This window comes from Labrus mixtus, chromosome 2, assembly GCF_963584025.1.
Source record: "Labrus mixtus chromosome 2, fLabMix1.1, whole genome shotgun sequence".
In the NCBI taxonomy this organism is placed as follows: domain Eukaryota; kingdom Metazoa; phylum Chordata; class Actinopteri; order Labriformes; family Labridae; genus Labrus; species Labrus mixtus.
The window spans coordinates 3,609,084-3,627,181 of NC_083613.1; the positions used below are offsets into that span (position 1 = coordinate 3,609,084).

The following is an 18,098-nucleotide window of genomic DNA, read 5'->3' on the forward strand; positions in this document are numbered from 1 at the left end:
TTGTTGTGACTCAGGTTCAGCTCTCTCAGATGGGAGGGGTTGGACTTCAGAGCTGAGGCCACGACTTCACAGTGAGTCTCTGACAGTCCACAGAAAGAAAACCTGTCATGACATTAATGGTACATAATATGTTATTTAAAGGAATGTCTTAATATTTTGACAAATTGTGTTTTCCCATCAGAGGTTCAGCTGATCTGAACTCACTTTTGTTAACAAACATTTCCATCACTTGTAAACGTGTGTGTGTCTCTGACTGCTCCTGGTCCCCGTGATGGAATTGAGAAGCGGAGCGTGCATTTAGTGTGAACTATATCATCAGTGTGTATAACGCAGCGCAGTTTAACAGAGTCTGTGTTGAGATGTTCACAGACTACAGCAGGCTGTGAGATGACGTCGCTATCATTTAGTTAGCTGCAGACACGGTGACAGTGAACAGAAAAAGTGACCAGATCACGTTTGTTCCCAACACGCCGCCGTATGGATCAAGAATCCACTGTGTTCTGTTGCACTAAAAGTAAAACTGTGCACCCAGTGGCTGGAGTGGCTTTGTTGTGTCAACAAACAACATAAATTGAGTCCCCAGTCTGCTGACACGACTTCCTTTAAAAAAAATAAAGGTGAGCATAATACTTTTAATTTTCCGCAGAACATAATACCTTACTAACACAATTAAATGTACTGGAACAAATGTGTGTAAAACAAAAACAAAATGTATTATTTTGGCCGGTTTACTTTTTTATCCACCCAGCCACCTTCTGTGTGTAACGTGATGTAAGGTATTACCTTTGGTAACTTCAGTAATCATGTCACTTTTACTAAACAGTTATCTGGTTAATTGTGTTACTTTAAGTTCTTCTACTGTCAGTGTTGCTCCCCCGACCTGGCCTAGTGGTGCCAGAGAAGAAGTTTCTGTATGTAAATACAAAGAAGCAACACAGTTTAGCTGTGTTCAGCTCGGCTGCAGGATTTATTTATTTATTAAATATATATACAATTTTAACCTGAGTAGCTGTGGTTTTTACTTACTCAAATTAGCATACTCAGCCTCAAATATCACACATTCACACACAGCTGTCTCTATTTCAAGTCAACAAGAAACATATACACAAATAAGAACATGACATGTTTACATTAGCTCTGATTTCTGAATCATTAGCAAAACAAACCCCTTTAATGTGTCTCAGCATTTCCACGTGCTCCGTAATGTTATTACTTACTAGCAACAGGTGCGCTAGCCTAGCATGCTTAACATCTACTTTTCATCTCATACCTAACTGTAAAAATACTCAACTACAACCGTTATACTTTACTTACTAAATTGCCAACACTCTTAACCATTATACTGGTATTTATGCTTGTGGTTTTGAGGACAATAAACCCACCTGTATGTAAATACAAAGAAGCAACGCAGTTTAGAACTTGCCTCTTTGGGGTATTATGCTCCTCACAAGCGCTATGCGCCCTCTAGTGACCTGATTGAGGATTGCAATAACATAGTAACAAGTTCAGTGCACTGGAATTCGGCTCTGAATAGCTATTTTAGACACATAAACATAAAAAAGTATATTGGGGTCTATTTTTAACTCAATACATTTGTTCTGACTGTCCCAATGACTTTTAACACAGTTTTCAAATCTTGTAATCCATTTTTAACTTTTTGATAACCTTTGTTTTTAGCTTTAGACGATACACATTTTAATGAATTATATACACGTTTTTTTAACCCTTTACATCAGCATAAAGTGAGGATAGAAAAACGAATCAAATGTCCCTTTCCACGCACGCTAACACAACTCGTCAGACTTTAATCTTGTGATGTTGGCTCGAGTCCATGAAGGAGGAAAACAAAAATGTCCGAGCGGTTTAAATCAAGACAAAGAAAAATCTATTCTTGATTTACTTAATAGGCCGTGTGCAGGAGTTAACCTTTAAATCAGCATTCGACATTATCCTAGTCTTTGGTTAATGGCGTTGTAATTAGGGCTCCTGCGGTGATCCAAGGTGGCTCAATAGCACGGTGTGCGGTATTTATTTGTCTGTGAATCAGGGTGGCAGAGTTTGTTTTGGATGAGTGTGTGATGGATACATTTAATGTGTTAAAGATGTCTGGAAAAAGAAAAAGTACAGAAAGTAAAGTTAACTGTGTTCAAACTCATAAAGTGTCAAAAAAAGACCCAGAGTGCTCCTCATCTCTGTCAGAGAAGCCCACACAGTGTGATACACAGAGTGACCTGCAGGGTGACCTGCAGAGCTCACAGGAGAGTGACTCTGAGGAAACCATGCAGGAGAGTGGTTACTCTTTTACCAGAGTCAAATCATTTTAAAAAGAAACCAAAGGGTTAAGAGCTGTTAAGATCGGGGATTTCTTTCCTGACATGCAGCTGTTTCATGACTCTGTCAGGTTTTTTATGAAGAACTCGGGGAATCTGGGGCAGCCTTCTTTCACTGAGCAGGAAATATTCAGGCTTAAGAAACTGTTGTACAAAGTTCGAGCCCAAAATGTTAAAAATGAATATGTTTATTTTTGTTTTGTCTTTGTTTGGATGCACCTTTTATCTAAACATGTGTGACATAAAGCTGGGCTCTTTAAATTTTAACGGTGCTTGAGAAGATGTCAAAAGAGCTTCTCTGTTTTCTCTGTGTCAGAGTAAGAGACTTAATGTCACAGTACTCCTGACAATGAGAGTGACTGGAGGAGGGAGTGGAGTGGGGAGGTTTTCTCAGTAATAAGACCAGTAACAGTGGGGGGGGTTGGGATTCTCTTTTCCAGAAATTTCTTACCTGTGTCCTGTGTTGTAGAGGAAGTAATTCCTGGCAGACTTCTGGCAAATCTCTGCTGAATTTGAGCAAGTAAAAATGCTCTTTATTAATGTGTATGTTCCCACTGTGGGTTCAGAGCGCCTCGTGTTTCTGGACATGTTGAGAAATGTGCTCAGTCACTGTAACAGTGAAGAGTATTTGTTTCTGGGAGGAGATTTTAATTGTACTATAAACCCTGTGTTAGACAGGAACCACCCAGAACCCCACGCTGCTTCTAAGAGCTGTTTGTTTAAACTTGTTGAACATTTTGATTTATGTGAAGTTTGGAGATATTTCAATCAGAGTCTGCGTCAGTACACCTGGACACACTGTAAAGATAACTTGTTGTCTATGGCCAGACTAGATCGTATGTATTGTTTCAGTCATCATGTTAATGTGTTCAAAGGTTGTTCCATATGTCCAGTTTGTCATGATTTGGTCTTTTTTAGTTTTGTTTTTCAGTGTTTAGTGTTTCTTCATGTTCTAGTGTGTTTTGTTCATTCTTGAGTTCTGTGTGTTTTTAGTGTTTCATGATTTAGTTTGTAGTTGTCGTCAGTGTTTCTTGTATTCCTGCCTCTGTGTGTTTCCCAGTGTGATTGTCCTCACCTGTGTCTTGTTGGTCTCACCTGTGTTTGATTACCCCTGTGTCTATTTAGTCTCTGTGTTTCTTCCCTTCCGTGTCAGTTCATTGTATGTTGTATGTTGTAGGTGTCGTATGTCAGTTTACTCGTGGCTACTTGTTTTCTTGTGATTTGATTTCTGAAGTGAGTTTTTGTTTAATTAAATAATTTTTGGTTCCGCATCTGGGTCCTGCTCTTGGATTTCTCGACTCGTGACAGAATTAACTGACCAACAATGGACCCAGAAGATTTTTGTTTTGAGTCTTCTGAGTCGCCCTGGACAGGGACTCGTCTGGCCTTTTTCCCTGGCACCCAAGGAGGGAGGAGAACGGTTCATCGGGGCTCACAGAGATGTCCGGAGTCCATATCCTCAAGCTCACTTGTGGCCTTTCTTCTGGACCTTGCCTTGGAGCCGGGCAACTCCACTGAGCCAAGGCCTCAGCTCAAGTCTCAGACCAGGCCTCAGCCCAAGCATCGACCCAGGCCTCAACCCAGGACTCAAACCAGGCCCCAGCTCAAGCCTCAGCCTCCCTGTGCCTCAGAGCCACAGCCTCCCTGTGTTCCGGCGGAGCGCAGTCTGCCTCCTGTTCCTGTTCCCGCAGAGCGCCGTCTGCCTCCTGTTCCAGCAGAGCGCTGTCTGCCACCAGTTCCGGCGGAGCGCCGTCTACCCTCTGTTCCTGTTCCAGCAGAGTGCTGTCTGCCACCAATTACGGCAGAGCGCCGTCTGCCTCCCATTCCGGCCGAGCGCCGTCTGACTCCCGTGTCTGTGTGGGAGGTTCTGCCCACTCCCCTGTCTCTGTGGGAGGCCCTGCCCACTCCTATGACTCCTATGTCTCTGTGGGAGGTCCTGCCCACTCCTATATACTCCCCTGACAAAAGACAAATGCATCATCAGGGAGAGACAGGGTTTCCTGCTGCACGAGACGCTAGTTTATCACTGTACATTAGCCGTTAACATTTACGACGAAACTAATTAATAACTTTATATATAATACTCAAAACTTTGCAAAACTGATACAGAATAAAACAATTAAGAAACTATCTGTAAAACAGATCAAAATGAGTTAAGACAGTTGATCAGACCTCCAACCCTTCCAGAATACTAAGGTGCAGCCTACACCTCATAATAACTGGTCCCCAATAGGCTACTATGACAAACCCAGTATGCTAGCCACACAAATCCAAAATACATCACTGATCTTGTAGATATGCATTTTAGGGTTCCTGTGTACACCACAGGTTCCCACCTATCAGCCCGTTTCTTCTTGCCACGCTCTCCTTTGTTGGTGAGCAGCACCCTGTCCCCTACATGAAGAGAAACACCTTTGACTTTCTTATTGTACTGACGGGCCTGTTTTTTCTGCTCTTTGGAGGTGTGCTGCTGAGCGATTCGGGCAGCCTCAGACAGGTACGACACAAGAGTCCTGGAGTAACTGCTGAAGTCTGCCAAAACGGGGTCATGCAGAACAGACTTGAACATAATGTCCACTGGAAGCCTTGGGACACGGCCAAACATAAGATGGAATGGTGCATAGCCAGTAGTCTCATGAACAGTTGAATTATAAGCAAAGGTTAATGTCTGGATTTGTCGTGGCCATTCTGGCTTTGCTCTCAGGGGGAGGGCACGCAGCATATTGCCGAGGGTACGATTAAAACGTTCTGTGCCCCCATTGCCCATAGGGTGATAAGAGGTGGTATGAGACTTGGCAACACCTGACAGCTGCAGCAGCTCAGACAGTAGCTCACTCTCAAAGCTGGATCCCTGGTCTGAGTGAATACGTTCAGGGAAACCGTATACACAGAAAACACAGTCCCACAGCTTCCTGGCCGCCTGCTTAGCAGTCTGGTTCCTGCATGGGAAGGCAAAGGCCATCTTGGTGAAGTGGTCTGTCGCCACAAGAACATCAACTGATTTTTTGTTCTTGTCTTCAGCTGACCAGAAGTCGATGCAGACGAGCTCCATGGGAGCTGAGGTCTTTATGCTCTCCAATGGGGCTTGTGCTGCAGGCTCTGGAGTCTTGGCGAGCACATATCTCTTACAGCAACGCACGTACTCCTTCACATCCCGTTCCATGCTGGGCCAGAAAAAATGTTGTCTTGCTAGGTGGAGGGTTCTGATCTGGCCCTGGTGTCCCGCCAAAACGTGCACTCCTTCCAATGCCTCGTTTCTCAAACTCACCGTCAACACCATCTGAAGTCTCTTTGTTTTGCTCACTGGGTTTTGTGTCTCCCTGCACATAATTCTGTCTTGAATCTTCAGCTTGTCCCAGTGCTTCAGCAAAGCCAATGACCCAGCAGTCATGTTATGTCTTTCCCTTCTGGAAGGCCGTCTTCTGCGGACAACAAACGGTAGGACACTGGAGATGAGAGGGTCTTGTAGTTGGTTATTCTCAAGCTCGTGCAAGGTAAGCGAGGGCAAGGTGTCTTGACCAGTGGGCTGCAGCTGCTGGACATGGTGAGCAAGGTGGGCAGCTCTAGTCTTCGCACAGCTCTCCCAATTGCTGTGACACAACAAAGTGGCTTTAACTTCAGAAGAGCTGCAGGAACCCACAATGTCTGGAGTCAATCTGGATTGATGGACCACTTGGACATGTTGAGTTCCAAGTCTGAAAACATCCTGCACATTGTCAGCCTCAGCACCTTCTGCCTCCTGCACCAAGCTGCTGTAGGGTTCTTGGATGAGACGTCTGCTGATTGAAGAAGTGAAGGGAACACGACTGAGGGCATCCGCCACAACATTCTTTGGACCTGGGATGTACTTCAAGTCAAAGTTGTAGGATGACAGCTTGGCCACCCATCGTTGTTCGTAAGCATCAAGCTTGGGCTTGGTCAGAATGTGGGTGAGTGGATTGTTCTCCGTCCAAACTGTAAAGTCCTTTCAACCAGTGACTGAACTTTTCTGAGACACTCCACTTCAGGGCCATGAACTTGAGACGATGAGCTGGATACTTCTGCTGTGACTTGCTGAGGGCTTTGCTCGCGAAGCTTTGGCTGTGCTTTGTCCTCCCTGGCAGGCAATTGGGATAATACAGTACCCAGCCCATCTAGAGATGCATCCACGGACAAGATGAAAGGTCTTGAAAAGTCTGGATGAGCCAAAACAGCACAGTTGAGAAGCTCACTCTTGAGCCTAGTAAATTCTTCTTCACATGCAGGGGTCCAATCTGCAGCAGTCAACATTCTGAACATGCCAGGACCCTTACCAATCTGACCAGACCGCCCTTTTCTCTTCTGGCCAGCTGTCAGAGCGAACAGAGGCTTAGCGATGGCTGAGCAACTGGGAATGAAGCTCTGATAGAAAAAGACCATGCCCAAGAAGGATTTAAGCTTCCTCACAGAGGGAGTGCAACCGTCTTCATCCATCAGTGCTTCTACTGGCATGTTGGAGATCACATCCACTTTAGCAGGATCCACTGCAACACCGTTCTGATCAATGACATGTCCAAGGAACTTGACAGACTTCTGCAGCAGATGACATTTTTTGGGGCTGAGCTTGAGATTGTTGTCTCTTAGCTTCTGGAAGACCATCTGCAGCCTGCTAAGGGCCTCCTCTTCAGTTGGAGCGAAAACAAGAAGGTCGTCCAAATAGCAAAGCAGACTTGTGAAGTTGAGGTCTCCAAAGATGTTCAACATCATGCGCATGAACGACGCCGGACTGTTGCAGAGCCCTTGGCGCATCCTGTTGTACGCGTACAGGCCGACAGGTGTTGTGAAGGCGGTGTACTTTTTATCTTCTTCACACATGGGGATGTTATAAAACCCGGAGGTAAGGTCCATAGTGCTGAAGAAGGCATTGCCACCAAGTGCTGCCAGACAGTCTGCTTGATGAGGGAGTGGGTGGGCATCCTTCAGGGTTCGTGCATTCAGCCACCTGAAGTCTGTACAAATCCTAAGCCCGCCGTCGTTCTTCCAAACCATGACAAGAGGAGATGCATATTCACTGATGGATTTTCAAATTATACCCTTCTCCTCCATGTCAGTGAGTACCTGCCGGAGCTGCTGGTAGTGAGCAGGAGGCACCCTCCTGTAAGGCATGCGGAACGGGCGGTCATCTGTCAGGCGGATGCAGTGTTCAAAACCTTTAGCCTCACCACAGTCAAGTGAATTTCTTGAGAAAATGTTCAGCAAGCCGTCACTTGTAGGTGGGGCTGGCATTACATGAGTCAACATCAAGGTCGCTCAAACCCAGACTGGAGAGCCTCTCTAAAGCTAACATCTGTGGCAGAAGGTCCACTAGCCTCACCCTGCTTTCTGTTCTCCATCTTACATGAACCCTGCTGGAAGGCCAGGTCCTCCACCCCAATGCAAGGTGAAACATCTGCAATCTTGGAGTTGCGCTTCAGAGTGACCGGCTTGGATGAGAGATTGGTGATCTTCATGGGCACCCACCGGTCTCCCCACATCGGTGTGATGACTCGCCCATCAAGAATGTATCTTGGTCTTGACTTAGAAGTGCAAGGCTTCACCATAATCATGCTCCCTGGGGACACTGGCACATTGCTGGGCAGCTTGCCCCACACAAGGTGTTCATGCTGAGGGAGTAACATTACAGCATGGGGTAGCGTCACCGTGCCAATCTTGTCAGGAATCTCATCTCCCCTCCATCTGATGGTGCATGACATCATATCCAAAAAGTGCTCATAGTCCAGAAGCGAATGTTTGCACCCTGAGGATATTAGCTTCCAGTAGTCTTTGTTGTCTTTCATGCAGCGCATGAGGTGCTTGAGGACGTTCGAGCCCACAATGAGTTCATCACGCTGGCCTGAAACCACCAAGACAGGGACGATACATTTCACTCCGTAGATGGTTATAGTCAAGTCATATATACACTTGGGGTGTGTCTGTTTACCTCCACAGCCCACCAACACAATCTTCTCTGCTGATTGAGGTTCTCCCACAAGAGTTCCAGCTTCTCTGAGTAAACATTCAGCCTCCTCACTAAGAGTGCAAGCCATTGACCAACCAATCAATCATGCCCTTCAGTTTAACCTTGTCATTCACTGCAACCTCTGCATAGAATAACTCACTGAAAGCTGGCACCTCTGCTAATCCTTGGACCACAACTTGATATCCATCAGGTAAGGCTGAACATGTGTTTACATACAGGAGCTCAAGATCCGTCTCATCTCTATAGAGGGTTTTCCGACCATTACTCACACCGCCCCTCTCCGAGTGTGAGTGTTCTAGTTTTCCGAAGGCTGGCTGTGGCCGGTGTTGGGCCTCAGCCATGTGGTTGGGACAAAGGACTCAGGCCTATATCACAGTCTCGAGCCTGACTAAAGTGATTTTGAAGGCAACTAAACAAAGGGGTCTTAGCCCAGCAACCCCCCAACAGAAACTAACAAATAGGTGTGAAAAGTGGGGGGGTTGGGGGCTTCTAAATTCTCTATCCTCATTGGAGGAGGCCTGAGGTAAACCCACAGGCAGCTCCAGTCTTTAAAAGCAATCACCAGGCATTACTTCCTTCTCTTCAAGTGTGGTCTGCCGACACTAGAGGATACCCTCTCCAACAAGATGGACTCCAGCATTCGAGACAAAGCCTTTCCTCCTCTTGACTTACATAGGTTAAACTCCAGAGCTGAGGTTGCTCAGTATAGGTAGCTCTTCACATGCTGAATTCAAGCATCAGAGGATTCAGCTGACTACTTCCACGGCATATTTTTAGGAGTTTTGGGCGCAATCAGATGCTATCAGGTTCGAGCAAAAAGAAGAGTTTCTTTCCTTTGTTTTTTCGTAAGACGTCATTGAACGCAACCGGACAGGAGCGCTGAAGGAAGCCCACTGATCCCTGAATCCACAAGGACACATAAAGAACTCGGCTCCTGCAACCAGAAGACCCTATAGAGCAGCGCTCTGGTCGAAGATCTGAATCCCGCTACCCTCCTCCTACATCTGCCATGAAGGAACCCTGCCTGAATCTGATGATTCAACATTCAACAGAGTGACGATCTAACCAGCTTTGCAATGATCACCAGGAGTTACCCCAAGTAAGAGCTAGTTTCAGAAATAATTATGTTTCTTTTATAACCACTGATAATTATGCATCATTGTTGACGAGACGTCACATTCTGTTTATTATCTGTTGTAAGCTGCTGCATTTGTTTTATTGTATGTATGTAATGCTATGCTAGTTTACCTTCAGTCAACGGCTTTCACAATCAGAAAGACCAGTGTACCCGCCGTTGAATCAAAGTCCGGCCACTGGCTTTCTGGTGTTTAAGTAACAGTTACTGAACTCAGCTCAGAGAGCTCAAACTATTTCAAAAGGTAGCCACACAGCTTCCTTTGTTGTCTACCATTTTGTCCACATGTGACGAAGCCACATGGTGCATTGTCTCTCTCCACCATCTTGTTTTCTTTCTCTCTTTTCCTCTCTCTCTCTCTCATCTACATACACACACACACACATTTACACCTCATTCACAAGTTTTGCTTTATAATGTTTGTTTGCTTAGATTAGTTTATGATAGTTATTTGTTTGATTAAGTTCATGGATTTTGGATTGATGTTGCTTTGTTTAAATAAATTCTGTTATAATATAAGAGAGCAGTTGTTTGTGATTACTGGTGTATTTGCATTGTGATATAAGCTGGGTGCGAAGGCTTTGTGTACGGATTTCACGCCTTCAATTTATTAAATATAGTTATTAATTATTAATAATATTAGTAATTAAATAACTAATTTGAGACTGATTTGAGTGATATTTTGGTTATATTTCCCTGAGTACAGGGTGGTGCCCCAAAACGAGATTAAACATAGTTTAATGATATTTTATTTATATTATAAATAATTAAGTATAATTATTAAAGAATATAACCAAAGTTGACTTGATACAACCCCAACACCGGCTTCAGCCTGGCCCCTTTGTCTCTGTCCAAGTCTAGTGCAGTCCCTCTTCCAATGACCAGGATTAAAGCAAGATAGACACAGATTCTCCCTCCTACAATGCATGAGTGTGGAATGGTTGGGATCACCACAAACCCGACAAGACCTCATCTGGAAAGGGCCTGGAGCAAATTGCCTTGAAGGGGCAGGTGCAGGTGCAGCAACCTGTACATTCTGATGCACTATCATGCGATCCAAAAGGCCAATCAGAGCATGCATGCTATTCACATCAATGGTGGGGATGTGGGGGGGAACAGGTCGGCAACCAACTGTTTCAAGACAAGGCTGAGCAGCAGAAAGAGGTGCTGGCAACTGTGAAGGTTGGGAGGTGAGCACTGACCTTGGGTGGGTGGACACTGGCATCTGGGAAGGATATTGAGAAAGACCAATGGTAGGAGTTGGAATAAACTGGGGTGCTATGGGTGAAAGCTGAGATGAAATGATGCTGGACTGTACACTGCTGCAGATGATGGCTGTGAAGAAAGACCTGAGGCAGAACAGAGCTGTGAGGTAGGACTGACCTGCAGTGGCTGTGAGGTCTCCATCTCATACTCCATGGCTGTCTGGGTGTGGCTGACTGCATGTCTCTGTGGAGCTTGAAAACGTGTTTGAGTGCGTGATCTGAACCTCACTGGTTGTCCACTCTTCGACTGCTTTAAAGCTGAGCCTATTGCAGAGGATTGGGTCTGGGCAATATTTAATGAACATCTTAAACACTTCACGCCCTGGATCTTCAACACTGCGTCCCTGCCTCTTTAATCGCTCATCTGCGATATCAATGGCTTTGTTCAGTCTAATCCAGTATTCCATAACCCCCTCCTGTAGCAGTGGCTTGGTGTTATATGAAGTCAGCCATGGGCATTGAGGAGGAAGTCAACTCACCAAAATGTTGTTTCAAGATGTCAAAGACTAGTTCAGGAGTCTGGATGTGGTCGATTAAGGGGTTGTGGCATAATGTCACCTTGACTACGTCCTTAGCCTTTCCCAATAGCCTAGCTATTATCTCTTGTGACTGCTGGTGTGTTGGTATGCTTCTTTTAACTAGATATACCTCGACCATTTCTACCCATTCATGTACAGGGTATTTATCACTGCTGTCCCCTCTGAAAACTGGTGGCTCATCTTAACATCTGACTGCATAACAAGTTTAACTCCAGATAAGTTTAACTCAGGTTTATGCTCTGACTTATTACTCTCTGTCGAGACAGACTCATTGTCTTTTTTGTCACTCTGCAGCTGTGCAACAATAGACTGACCAATTTGATTGGCCAACTCTGAGATGAGAGTACTCATTGCGAGATGCTGTTTGTGTGGTTTCTAATTCACAAGGTGTACAAGTACAAGTAGGAACATCCGAACCAACAAATGACTCCATAATGACAGATACAAATACAAATTATATACAAAATAAAACCCTATTAACACACTTTACAAAAATTCACTCTTCAGCTTTTGTCACTTTTTTCGTTTGTTGTTACTTGACAGTAATAAATTGTTGCTCAACTGTATGTAATTAAAAAAAAATCCTATACTGCTGAAAGTGACCAACTTGAAATTAAAGTAGCAGAGATGAGCTCCCCACGGCGATCGAGATGACGTCGATTCTTGTAGAATCCTGAAGGTCACCAATGTAACCCAAAGGATGTGTTCTGCGTTGTGTTCTGGGTTGCTGAAATAAATCACGAGACAGCTCTTGGATTCTGGTTCTCTGTATTCAACAAATAAAAGCAGAAATCAGTCCTGTGTGTGTGTTGTCAGAGTCGAGCATCTCAAAAGACAAATGCGTCATCAGGGAGAGAAGGGGTTTCCTACTGAGTGAGACGCTAGCTTATCACTGTACATTAGCCGTTAACATTTACGACGAAACTAATTAATAACTTTATATATAATACTCAAAACTTTGCAAAACTGATACAGAATAAAACAAATATGATCATAAACCAAACACCACAGTTTGATTACATGTAAACTATAAAAAAAAATACTTTTAATTGAATTTATCGCATTAATCACCATAAACCTACCTCTGACCAAAGTTGTAACGGCACTGGCCAGAGCGCGCACGCACTTACCTCCGTCATTATGCACAGACACACACACAGACTCCAAAATAAACAGGCAAGAGAACAATTGAAAACAATTAGATTTAAAATGAAAAATTAGTGTTTTGGGGAAATTCATAGGTTTTCTAATGTAATAACGACCTGTTACATTAGCAAATTAAAAATTGTGAGCTGGGATCATCTTCAGCAATAGTTGTGGTTTTCAGACCGTTAAAGACTTAGTTAATAAAAATCAATGTCCTTCTTTTACCTCTTTGAATCTGATAACTTAGCCCCTATGCTGCTTTGTTTTTGGGTTTGATCCCTTTGTTACTATGGCAACAATAATGCTCACTAAATCCCAGTGACAGTTTGATTTGATTTTGATTTGTGTAGGGAACATCAGCAGCCTGTATAACCAGTGTCAGATTTAGTCATTTGGGGGCCCTCTGCATCTATTGGGCAAATGTGGTGTTTCTTAACGGATGGGTTGGGACCCAAAAGTGGGTTTCAGAGACTTTTTCAGTTGGAACCAAATGTTATTCACAAGTAATTAACAAATTGGAAATGGTTGGATACAATTATTATTTTTATATAAATTCTGCTAGTATAAAGCCCAGTGGTTCAGACCATTGACAACATGAATTCTGATTAAAAAAAGAACATAAGCAACATTAATAAAATGTCAAACATTATCAAAAGAAGAATAGAAGAAATTAATCTAAGTGAATTAAACATTTATTTTGGCAAACATAGTTTTGTATTATTATCACATAAAGACTCAAATTCTACAGACACATTAAACCAAATGTTAACAAGTTTAGAATGTGAAGTGTCTGACGTAACTAGGACAGAGATAATATACTGCTCCTTTAAGTTTATAACGTATACATCTGGAGATAATTTGTATCTGAAGGAGATTTAGGAGTCCCCTCAAGTTGAATGTTTATCTTAAGGTGTTGTGTAAGGGAATTGCCAAATATGGATGTGTTACATGATGTTTTTTATGACCCATGACGAAAAGCAGATGTTTAGGTGCATATAGGCCAGGGGTGGGCAAACTTTTTGACTCGCGGGCCACAATGGGTTCTAAAATTTGACAGAGGGGCCGGGCCAGGAACAGATGGATGGAGTGTTTGTGTGAACTAATATAAATGACATGTAAAAGCCATTACATGAAAGGATTTGGCCTTTAACAGGTAGCAAAGCATGAATATGCAAGGCTCATTGTACAAATTGATTTCCAAATGCATTCATTTAATTAAATTAAATTGTAATAAACACAGTAGAGAAACTCACGTTCAGTTTCAGTGGGAACAGTGTTGTTGATCTCCCTTTTTGCCAGTGCATTAAAGTCTGGAGAAAGCCAGTTCTTGTCGCTTTGCTCAGGAAATTTGTCGGATTTCCCCATTAACTCCAAAAACGCACTGATCTCCTCTTTCAGCTCCCACACTCGTTGAAACACTTTGCCCAAACTTAACCAGCGGACACCAGAGTGGTACAGTAAGTCCTGATGATCCGCATCAGTTTCCTCCAGGAACGTAATAAACTGACGACGCTGAAGTCCCCTTGCTCGTATAAAGTTAACAAGTTTTACAACTGGATTCACGACATGATTAAGCTGCAATACAGACTTACACAGAGATTCCTGATGGATGATGCAGTGAAGGAAAATAACATCCTGGTCAGGGTTTTCCTCTTTCACTTTATCCTGGATTCTTTTCAGCAGCCCAACATGTTTTCCAGTTAAATTTGGCGATCCATCCGTTGTGACATTGGCAAGTTTACTCCAAGGTAGCTTCATTCTCTCGATGACAGCAGACACCTGGTTATACAAGTCCTCTCCTCGCGTTTTTCCTTTCAGGGACTCCATGGTCAAAACTCCTCCGTTATCTCAAAACTGTCATTAATCCCTCGGTTAAAAATTAGGAGCTGAGCAGTGTCTTTTACGTCATTACTTTCATCCAGCGCTAGTGAATATAACTTAAAGGACTCAGCCTTTTTGTTTAATTCGCTGGCTATATCTTCGTCAATCAGTTCCACACAGCAAGTCACAGTCCTGCGTGATAAACTGATTTTTTCAAACTGGCCTTGGCTCTCCGGACACAAGAAACCTGCTGTCTCTACCATGCATTCTTTTAAAAACTTGCCTTCGGAGAAAGGCTTGCTAGCTTTTGCTAAGTTGAATGCCAGCAAAAAACTTGCCTTGGTAGTTGACTCTTGAATCGCAGTTTGATGGTGAAAAAAATGTTGCTGAGTCTGTAAATTAGACTTCAACCTCTGAGCCGCAGCCGCCCGTTCTTGCGGGGACTGCTTGCTAGCGTAGTTAGCATGCTTCGTAGCAAAGTGACGGCTGATACTGTACTCTTGGCATATCAGGCATACAGCCTTTGATCGGACTTCAGTGAAAAAATATTTAGTTGTCCACTCCGTATTGAACACTCGGCATTCACTGTCCACTTTTCTTTTCTTTGATCCGCTCATTTTTACAGAAAAGCTCATACGGGTTCATAGGGCAAAGCGAAAAAGTGAAGAAGGGCGTAATACACCACACTCTGAAGTGCGCCATCTATTGGGGAAACGCGGGCATTACAGGGCAAAACGAACGAGGTTTAATTATAATAAAATTTAATTTAATAATAATATAATTTGGACAAGTTCGGCGGGCTGGATTAAAAAGCCCAACGGGCCGTATATGGCCCGCGGGCCGTAGTTTGCCCATGCCTGATATAGGCGATTGTCTCTGTATGTTCGAGAGAGATCATTATTTGGCTTCATGATCCTCCTGGTCAGACGTGACCAGTGACTCTGTTTCTTGCTTAAATCAAAATTATACTCTTTGAAAGCAAGTCAGTCTCAACGGCGAATTTCTTCGTCATCAAACATATCAACAACAAGGAAATCCACATCAATTTTGGCATCACGAACAGGATCAGTTGGGGCCTTCTGCAGCGGAGAGCTTCAATGGGTGCATTCCTCCATCACCTCAGAGTGTGAGTGTCTGTTTTTACACACATTGGGGAGCCGATTCTGTCTGTAAATTTGGCTCCACTGTCAAAGAACTGAAGTGCAATGATATGTTCATGTTTGGAGTAATTCTCCCTCTAAATTGGGGTTTATTGAGTTAAAAAGTATATAAATAAAGGGGAATAAAATAAAGAAGAGAAAAGAGAAAAGAGTTGAAAGGTAATGTTATAGGATAAGCGCAACAAAGTAACTGGAGAGCAGTTAGCTAAATAACCATGCAAATTTAACAAGGACAGGGTCCGTATCCTCTTAACGGTAAGTCATGTGTAAATTAGACACTGAAGTGAAAGTTGGCTTTAAGAAGTAGTCAGATTTTGGAAGATGGCGGCAGCTGGTAGGACAGGTGTAGTTGGAGCTCTTCTGGTATATGTGTTGCTAACAAGTATATTGAAGCCTATCGACACCGGGCAGTTTTTAAAAGATCACAACAATTTCAGCGATGCTAAAAAGCCAATCCATGCCACTGATCTGAAAAGCCTCCACACAAGTCAAGCAAACAAACATTTCGGCTTCGGGAGACACGTCATAGCCGTGACGTTTGTTTACCCGTCTCTCTACAACCGGGCAACAAAACATGCCAAGACTGTGTCCAAACAACAACAAAGACACACGCTGATTATTGCCATCTGCCTCTTACTATCTGGAGACATTCATCAGTGTCCCGGCCCACTAAACCAACCTGCAGAAGATGGTACCTGCACCGCTTTCACAACTAGGAGGAGTAACAGCACCTTCTACCTGAGTGCCATGGGGGGCCTGCAGTCTGCCGGGGACGTGGCGTCCAGCGTTGCGGGGATTTCGGTGAGCGGGGATGGCGGTGTGTGTCCGTGGATCGTACCAGGTGTGCTGGCGTCTGCACCAGCGGGGCAGCCGGCAGCGGTGGGGTGCCTGGATGCCGGTGCGCTGCCCGGGAGCGTTGCGAGGATGGCGTTTCCCCGTGTTTGTACTTCGGCAACAAACATCAAAGGTGACGATCCTCCCACACGATCAGTAAAAACTCTGACTATTGGCGAATGTAACTTTAACCAAAACATTAATCCACGTGTGGCTAGAAGGCATACAGCTGATCCAAACAGGAAACGAATCATTAACCAAGCGATAAAAAAAAAACGGAAGTGGAAAGTCTTTCAAGCTGTCAATCACTCGAGAATAATATGGGATCCCAAATCAAAACCCAAAGGTCTATTTGGGGGACATCTTAACATTCGAAGTTTAAAATCAAAAAGTGACCAAATTCAACATCTTCTAATGGACTCAAATCTAGATTTTCTATGCTTGTCTGAGACTTGGCTGCATGAAAACTCGCCATCTGCAGCATTAGAGGTACCTGGCTATCAAATCTTCAGAAGAGATAGAGTGCCATCAAAGGGAGGCTGGGTCATGGTTTATGTGAAGGATAGTATTCAATGTAATTGAATACTATCAAATTGTGGTGGTCAAATTGTGAGTTGGAATGTATTGGCTTGAATATCACTTTGTCACCACAAATGTCTTTTGTCCTGATTGTAATTTACCGCCCACCCTCTGCAAATAATGCATTTTATGAAAAGTTCCAAAACATGCTTGTAGAGTGCAATTTTAAAAAAGAGGTGATAATAATGGGCGATTTTAATGTTAATTGGGATGATAAGGCTACTAGAAAGAACCTCAAACAAATAACTGATGGTTTAGATCTCTCACAGCTGATCAACGGTCCAACAAGAATAACCCAATCCACCAGAACTCAGATTGACTTGGTATTTAGTAACAGACCTGAGAGAATTACGAAATCTCTCAATATGATCACTGGGATATCTGACCACAATCTTATTCTGGTGATCAGAAAATTAACAAAAACGAGATTTAGCCCCTCAATTGCCAAAGAGAATGAATCTCTTAGAATTCCTAAGAACAAGCATGAATGTTTTAAAAACACTATAAATAGCGTCAATTGGAATGATTTGCTCTTAGGAAAAAACTTGCAGGAGGGCAGCCAAATATTCTCAAGTAAAGTGCTTAGTGTCATCACAGAATTTTCTCATAAGTTTAAGTATAGGAATAAAAAGAACAGTCTTCCCTGGATAAATGCAGATATTTAGATAACTGATGAAAGAGCGAGATCTGGCACTGAAAATGGCCATTAAGACCAGATTGTTCCACGACAAAGTTCATTTCGCTATGTTAAGAAATAAGGTGATAACAGGGTTGAGGAAGGCTAGGGTTGATTTTTTTTATGACAATAATTAATGAGGCGAGGGGAAATTCTAAATTAATATGGAGTCAGTTAAAAAAGCTCCTGGGTCAACAAACCAAAGCAGGAAAACAAATTGAACTTAGCCTGAATGGAAACCTGACTAAGGACCCATCTGAAGTAGCTGGAGCTCTTAATCGATACTTTGTCGATTCTGTAGCAACTATTGCACAGAGCTTCTCTGCTAAGCAGGTTAATCTGTGCTTGGCAAACAAAACAGAGCCAGCTTTCCATTTTATAAATGTTAGTGAATCAAAGATCACAGAAATGATTAGATCCCTCAAGCCATCAAAAGCAAAAGATGATTTTGGGATGGACACAACAATGGTTAAGGATCTTGGTGCAGCATTAGCCAAACCCATCACCAAAATCATTAATCTCTCTATATCACAGGGTGAATTCCCAAGGGTGTGGAAATCTGCCGTTATTTCACCAATTTACAAATCTGGTGATCCCCATTCACCCTGCAATTATAGGCCCATCAGCATTCTTCCT

General features: G+C 43.4%; 1 long non-coding RNA gene across 1 annotated transcript; it reads right to left on the bottom strand.

Annotated features, from left to right (window-relative positions):
• Positions 1 to 655: 655 nt before the first annotated feature.
• LOC132981379 (uncharacterized) lies at positions 656 to 2,023 on the bottom strand. Its single transcript, XR_009674574.1, has 2 exons — positions 1,383 to 2,023; positions 656 to 909 (listed from the first exon to the last, which is right to left on the bottom strand). It is a non-coding gene; the product is annotated as an uncharacterized LOC132981379 (long non-coding RNA).
• Between the last annotated feature and the right edge of the window lie 16,075 nt (positions 2,024 to 18,098).